Source organism: Gossypium arboreum, chromosome 10 (assembly GCF_025698485.1).
Source record: "Gossypium arboreum isolate Shixiya-1 chromosome 10, ASM2569848v2, whole genome shotgun sequence".
Lineage (NCBI taxonomy): Eukaryota > Viridiplantae > Streptophyta > Magnoliopsida > Malvales > Malvaceae > Gossypium > Gossypium arboreum.
In genome coordinates, this window is record NC_069079.1 from 86660311 (window position 1) to 86667483 (window position 7173).

Here is a 7173-nt window from a genome sequence, read left to right on the forward strand (position 1 = left end):
CAAAAATAATTGATTGTTGTATTTTATGCTTATTATTTATGAATAAGTATGTGTGCAAATTTCATGCTTTAAATTTTGTCATTTGGATGTGAAATAAAAAAAAAGGGGCTTATGTGAAAAATCTTGAAAATGTCATAGGTTAATTGGAAGTGGCTAAAAATTGCATGGTTTGAAGCATAAGGGACTTGCATGTCAAACATTCCTTTTCTTGGTAGTGGACGGCAAGGATGGGCATGAATGACACATTTTGGCATTTTGTGCTTTGTATGTTAGTAAATAATGTTAATAATATATTTGTTTATATTAAAGAAAATGGTTTCATAAAATAGAAATAATAAAAGTTAATGAAATAAATGAATAAAACATGTTTGAGGTGAAAATAACAAGGCCATTTCTTCTTCTTCTTGCCGTGAGTTGAGAAAGAAAATAGAAACCTTTGAGCTTAGGGCATTCGGCAAAAGAAGGCTTCAAATAAGGTAAGGTTCATGTTATTTTCTTTGAAAAGTTGTGAATTTTGGTTGGTTTTGAAGCTTGCAACAAGACCCATGTGAAAAGTTTTGTGTTCATGAAGCATGTAGCAATCGGTCATGAGCTTAATGGGGTATATTTTGTATGTTTGATGATTTTGGGAGGATAATTGATTCTAGTTGAGTATGAACAAACTAAATGTGCTTGATGGCTCAAATGAGCTTGGAAAGTTGGCCAATGTTGTTTAAGTTCATGAATTAGGGCATAATTTCATTCGGCCATGGAAATTGAGCATGGAAAAAGAAAATCTGGTGTGGGATATATGAAGCTGAAAATTTAGTTTGAAGTGTGATAATTGTGTTAAAGATGAACATTAAACCTTTATGTTTTATGGTCTTGTAAGTTAAGTGTAAAACCCATGGCCTTTTTATGCTTGGCATGGAATTAGTGGTTAAATGAGTTATGAACCTATTATAATTTGAAAATTTGATGGTTTTATGGAGAAGGGGGCATTCGGAAATAGAGGTTAAATTATAACAACCTCACCTTAGTGAATTGAAGTAAAATTTGACTCTTTATAGGATTAAATTACCAATGACCGAATGTGATGAAATTGTCAAGAAATAAATTTGATTAAATGAGATTCGGTTAATGGTGGGTGTATAGAATAATTGAATGCTAATTTGATTAACTCTCTAATGGTTAAATGTGTTAGACCTTAAAGCATGATTTAGTTTAACCAAGGGAGAACTTGTATATTTGTAGGAGGGCATGTTTGAACGTCTATTGATAATTGATTTTGAAGGTTCGGCTTTATGCCTTGATAGTTGGTTTTGAAGTATATGATGTCTTGGTATAAATATATGTGCATTCGGTTACTTTCATAACATGCATTTAAAGTGCCCTTTGGATGCAATTGCTTATGCACTTGAGGGTATATGAGTTAATTTTCTTTATGGCAAATTTGGATAAGAAGCTAACTAATAATATGCTAAGGTAGTCATGTGGATAATCGGTTTTGTGAATATTATTAAAGGTGTAATTAGTTATATGCATAGGTCATCGGTAAAATTGACCACCACATAACTAGTATATGTATATAAGGCGACATGGTGATACCTAGGTAAATGTATTTGGGATGGTTTTTATGAAATACAGAATGTGTGCAGATGTATCGAGGTGTTGCCTTATGTATGAGTTTCATTGAGAAGATTTACCTTGTTGTTTTTAATGATATAACAAGGTGATTAAAATAGTTTAAATTTTGTTAATTAGACTCAAGAGCATAGAGGGGCAATTTTGGATAAAGAGAAAGTAAACGAATAGCCGTGGATATCTAGTCGTCGACCACTTCCGAGGTAAGTATTAAGTGATTAAACGTTGAGTAAATTCAATCATAATAGGACATGATGAGTTGATTTAATAAGATATGATGTGGCCATGTTATGTTCTAAGCTCAAATGGTAAGTTCTTAAGTGTTTGAGCTTGGGAATTTAAGTGTAATTTGAAATAGTCTGCTTAGGACAGCAGCAGTAACGTGACTTTAGAAAATCACCATAAATTTATGGACTTGAATTAGAGGCTGAATGAAACATGAAATTAAAGCTTAATGAGTCTAGTTTCTTATAAAAGAAACCGTGTAAGCAAAGAAATTTCCGATAATGAGATATTTAAAGTTGTGTGAGACAGTGCAGAATGACACTGTAATCCTCTATTCTGTTTTTAGAAAATCATTATAAATTGTACAAAAATTTTTAAAAGACAAAATTTATATTCTAGATGCCTTAGTGAGTCTAGTTTCAAATGAAATAAACTAGAACATATTTTGAATTTTGTACAATGAGAAATTTGATTCGTAGTGAAGAGTGGTCAGCATAGTCAAACAGTGAAATAGTGGAAACTCGAAGAAAAATCTGGCATTGATTGGCCAAACCAAAAATTCTGAAAATTTGTTGGATAAAATATGTATGAGTCTATTTTTAGGTAAAATTAACGGCACTTCATTTGGAGTTTCGTAGCTCCATTTACGAATAATTTAATGACTGTTGCTCAGGAAAAACAGCTTGTGCTGAATTTGTGATTATGTTGTAAACCTTAATAAAACTATTTGAGTTGCTTATAAGCTATCGATTAAATATTGGTAATCAAAGTACCAAATCCGTATTAAAGTGAAGCTATAAGCCGTAAATGACTAGTATACCTAGTCAATTTTGTTATGATGAAATTGATGTACAAGGTGTGTATATGTGATAAGGCCTAATGGCCGATGTGATGAATGTGAAAGTGTACATATGTGATAAGGCCGAATGGCCAATGTGATGAATGTGAAAGTGTGTATATGAGATAAGACCTAATGGCCAATGTGATGAATGTGAAAGTGTATATATGAGATAAGACCTAATGGCCGATGTGATGGATGTGAAGGTGTATATATGTGATAAGGCCGAATGGCCAATGTGATGGATGTGAAAGTGTATAAATGTGATAAGTCCCGAAGGGCATTTGTGTCAAGATTATATCAGGTTAAAACCCGCAGCTTTATGCGAGAATATTATCTCGATTAATGTCCGAGTAGGCCGTTGCTCGCACTATATCCGAGCTTTAAAGACCCGACGGCTAAATGCTAGGATTCAAGTAAGACTTTGGTATTGAGTATCGCAATAAGTTACCATCAAATAAGTATTATAAATTTAAGACATTCAGTACGACATTACTTCATCGGTGGAGTGATTTGAGGTGAATTATCAAGATCAAAGAGGTAGGTAAATGTGATTAATATTATAACTCCGGATATGAGAATGATCTAATTGGTAATGGTATGCTTGTATAATGAAGTATGTGATGAAATATTCTTATGTATTAGTACATATTCTGGCCAAAAGCCTTATGATTTGAGTATGGGTTGGGTTCAGCTAGATGTGTCAGTACAAGGTAAGGATTATGTTTTGTAAGCTTACGTATATGTGATGAGGAATATGTTTGGTTCTTTATGTGCCTACGGAAATTTAGTACTTGTCATGTTCAAATACTTAAAAATATGGATGTGATTATGAACAAGTGGAAAGGATTATTGAAAGTTGAAAATTGATGAAGAATGTGCTTTGGAAATATTTGACCATCTAGGTCATTATCATTCGAAAGTATATATGTGACAGCCAAGTGATGCGTTTATTGATATTATAGTTCGAGATGAAGCTCTAGATTAACTTCATCGAACAGTTGAAATGAATGACCAATGATAGTGAATGAGAACACTTTGTTTTGCTTAAAACTTACTGAACTTACAAAAGCTTACTCTGTTCGATCATGTTTTGGTTTATAGGTTGTGGATTCTGACTACCAGTTCAGGGATCATCAGCACTTCGTCACACTATCTACCATTACGGCACCTATGTAATTAGACTTAGCTTATGGCATGTATAGGATAGACAATATAGTAGAATGATATTTTGACTAATGTATATAAGCCATATGAAAATGGCATCTTTTGGATGTTTACTTATAGAAGTTTACATTTTATCCCTGGCTGTGTTTAGTGTTTATCCAAATGAATGATCTTAAAAAAAAAAAAAGTTTTACCGTTCTGTCATGAGTTACAAGTCCGGTAATGCCCCTTACTTATTCTGGCGATGGTTACGGGATAGGGGTGTTACAGGCCATGTGAGACACACGGCTTGGCCACACGGGCTTGTGTCCCCTATTTTAAGGAAAATTTTCTAAGTTTTGCAAAAGTTTTATATGTTATCGGTTTAGTCCTGAACCATTCCTAAAGCATGTTTAGGACCTTGTAGCATCGTATTAGGGACAAATTGATTGAGATTAATTGATAAATGTATGAAATGATATAATGTATGTGAAAAGTATGTGTAATTGTGTTGTAAATCCAGTAATGCTCCGTAACCCTATTCCGACATTGAATACGGGTGAGGGGTGTTACAAAGACCCTTGAAATGTGGAAAGGTGAAACTAATGGTGAATGAGCTCATCTACGTCTACTTGATATTCATTTGTGATTATGTGTGATAGAAGATCTAAAATAATAGAAAGAAAATATAGACAATGAAGAGAATGAAAGCAGAAAATGAATATTTTAATCTAAAATTGATATCTGTTTTCTATGCTGATACAAGCAAGAATATATACACGTGAAAGGTGAGATAACTGAAGCTAACAACTCCAACTGCATTACAGCTGGACTAACAACCTAACTGACTAATATATTGTTTCTCTAACATGCTCCCATCTTCTCTACCGGAAACACCCAAAGAAAATTTCGAAACCGAACAAATGAGGAAACAGAGAGTGGCTTGGTGAGAACATCAGCAACCTAGTCACATGCCGGAACCTCACTAACCACAAGCAAGCCATCGCGACTTTCTCGCGAACAAAAAATAGATCTAACTCCACATGTTTGAATTTAGAATGAAGAACAGGATTGGCAGCAACAGCAACGGCACTAGAATTATCACACCAGAGAGCAAGAACATCAATAGAAGACAGATGTAATTCATACAGAAGCGTCAACAACTAGGTAACATCACTAGCAGTAGCAGCCAGACTCCGATATTCAGCCTCAGCTGTAGATCGAGACACGACTTGTTGCTTTTTGGAGGACCAAGAGACAGGAGTTTGACCATAAAAAACACAGTACCCAGTTGTAGACCGACGATCGTCAACATCAAGCCCCCAATTGGCATCAGCATAACCCACCAGAGACAACCGATCAGATGGTCGAAAAACCAGCCCATAGCTAATTGTACCACATAAGTATCGCAAAATGCGCTTTAATGCGACCAGATGTTCAGAAGTTGGAGAATGCATAAACTGACAAACCCTATTCACGGCATAAGCAATATCTGGGTGAGTTAAAACTATATATTGTAAAGCTCCAGCTAGACTTCCATACTCGGTGGGATCACTCAGATGATCACCATCATCTTTAGAAAGAACAGACGAGCTAACCATAGGTGTGTTTACATTCTTTGCGTTCGCCAAGCCACTACGCTCAAGAAGATCACGGATGTATTTCCGTTGACACAAATGAAGACTACCAGCAGACGTACATGTAACCTCAATGCCAAGAAAGTAGTGGAGATCTCCCATATATTTAAGGGAAAACTCGCAATGCAACTGTCGAACAAAAACATCAATGCTATCTGGTAGATTACCAGTAACAATAATATCATCCACATAAACCAAAACATACAAAGTGGAAGTAGTCATAACACGCACAAATAACGAGGCGTCAGATTTAGACAAAGTAAACCCTGTCGAAAGAAGAAAACCTTTCAGTTTGTCGAACCAGCCACGGGGAGCTTGACGTAAGCCATACAATGCTTTGGTCAGACGACAGAACAAACGCTCGCCATTAGGACCAGTATGAACATACCCTGGGGGTTGCTGCATAAACACCTCATCCTTGAGATCACCGTTTAAGAAAGCATTGTTCACATCAACTTGACGGAGTGTCCACCCTTTAGACACAGCCACAGATAATATGAGTCTAATAGTAGCAGGTTTGACCACAGGACTAAACATTTCTTTAAAATCACAGCCAGGGGCCTGTGAACAACCTTTAGCAACCAAACGAGCCTTTTGACGATCAATAGTCCCATCAGGATGTCTTTTAACCTTAAACAACCACTTACACCCAATGACTTTCCGCCCAGGGGGTAAGGGTACCAGGGTCTAGGTAGAATTAGCTGAAAGAGCATCAAACTCAGCTTGTACAGCTAACTTCCATTCTGGATGAGCCAGAGCATCCTCCACAGTGTGAGGTTCAAAATCATCCGCTTCCACATGGAAAACCTTAGGTTTAAAAGTGCCTGCCTTAGACCGAGTTACCATACGATTAGTGTTGATAAGAGGAGGGGCAGAAATCTGAGGTGTTTCAGCAATAGCAACGGGTTGAGAAGTACTACAAATAGCATGAGAGTCAACAAGAATGGATGGACTAGGAGTGAGGGAGTGTCGAATTGGAGGCGGACCAGGTGGATGAGCCGCACATGACTGAGCAGCAGACGATCAGACAACAGGAACATGAGTAGAAACAAAATCACTGAGAGTTGAACCATTAGTGTCAGAGCTTATAGCAGGAGATGCGGAGAACATAAACCGACTTTCATCAAATACCACATAATGAGAAACAACCACCTTACCATCCAGTGTGAGACAGTAATACCCCTTATGTTGAGAGCTATAACCTAAGAATGTACAAGGTTGGGACCGGACCTCCAGCTTGTGCTTTAGAAAAGGTCTCAAGAATGGAAAACAACAGCAGCCAAAAACACGTAGATGATGATATGTAGGTCCGGTCCGATACAAAGCCTGATAAGGAGAGCGACCCTTCAGTACAGGCGTGGGCAACCAGTTGACAAGATGAACAGCACTACAGAAGGCATATCCCCAATAAACCATGGGAAGATTAGCTTGAGCTAAGAGAGTAAGCCCAGTCTCCACAACATACCTGTGCTTACGTTCAGCAACACCATTCTGTTCGGAGGTATGTGGATAAGACAAACGATGCAAAATTCCTTGACTTGCTAGAACGGACGCAAAAGCCCGAAACTCTCCTCCCCAGTCGCTCTGAAACTTTTTAATGTGTTTACCAAATTGAGTAAAAACCATTTTTTGGAACTGAAGGAAGCACTCAAGCGCCTGAGATTTACGCTTAAGAAGATACACCCAAGTAAATTGACTGCTCAT

The 7173-nt window shown here is 36.8% G+C and overlaps 1 long non-coding RNA gene across 1 annotated transcript; it reads left to right on the forward strand.

Annotated features, from left to right (window-relative positions):
- Positions 1–334: 334 nt before the first annotated feature.
- On the forward strand, positions 335–3855 carry LOC128281829 (uncharacterized). Its single transcript, XR_008272098.1, has 3 exons — positions 335–476; positions 1744–1826; positions 3791–3855. It is a non-coding gene; the product is annotated as an uncharacterized LOC128281829 (long non-coding RNA).
- The last annotated feature ends 3318 nt before the right edge of the window (positions 3856–7173 follow it).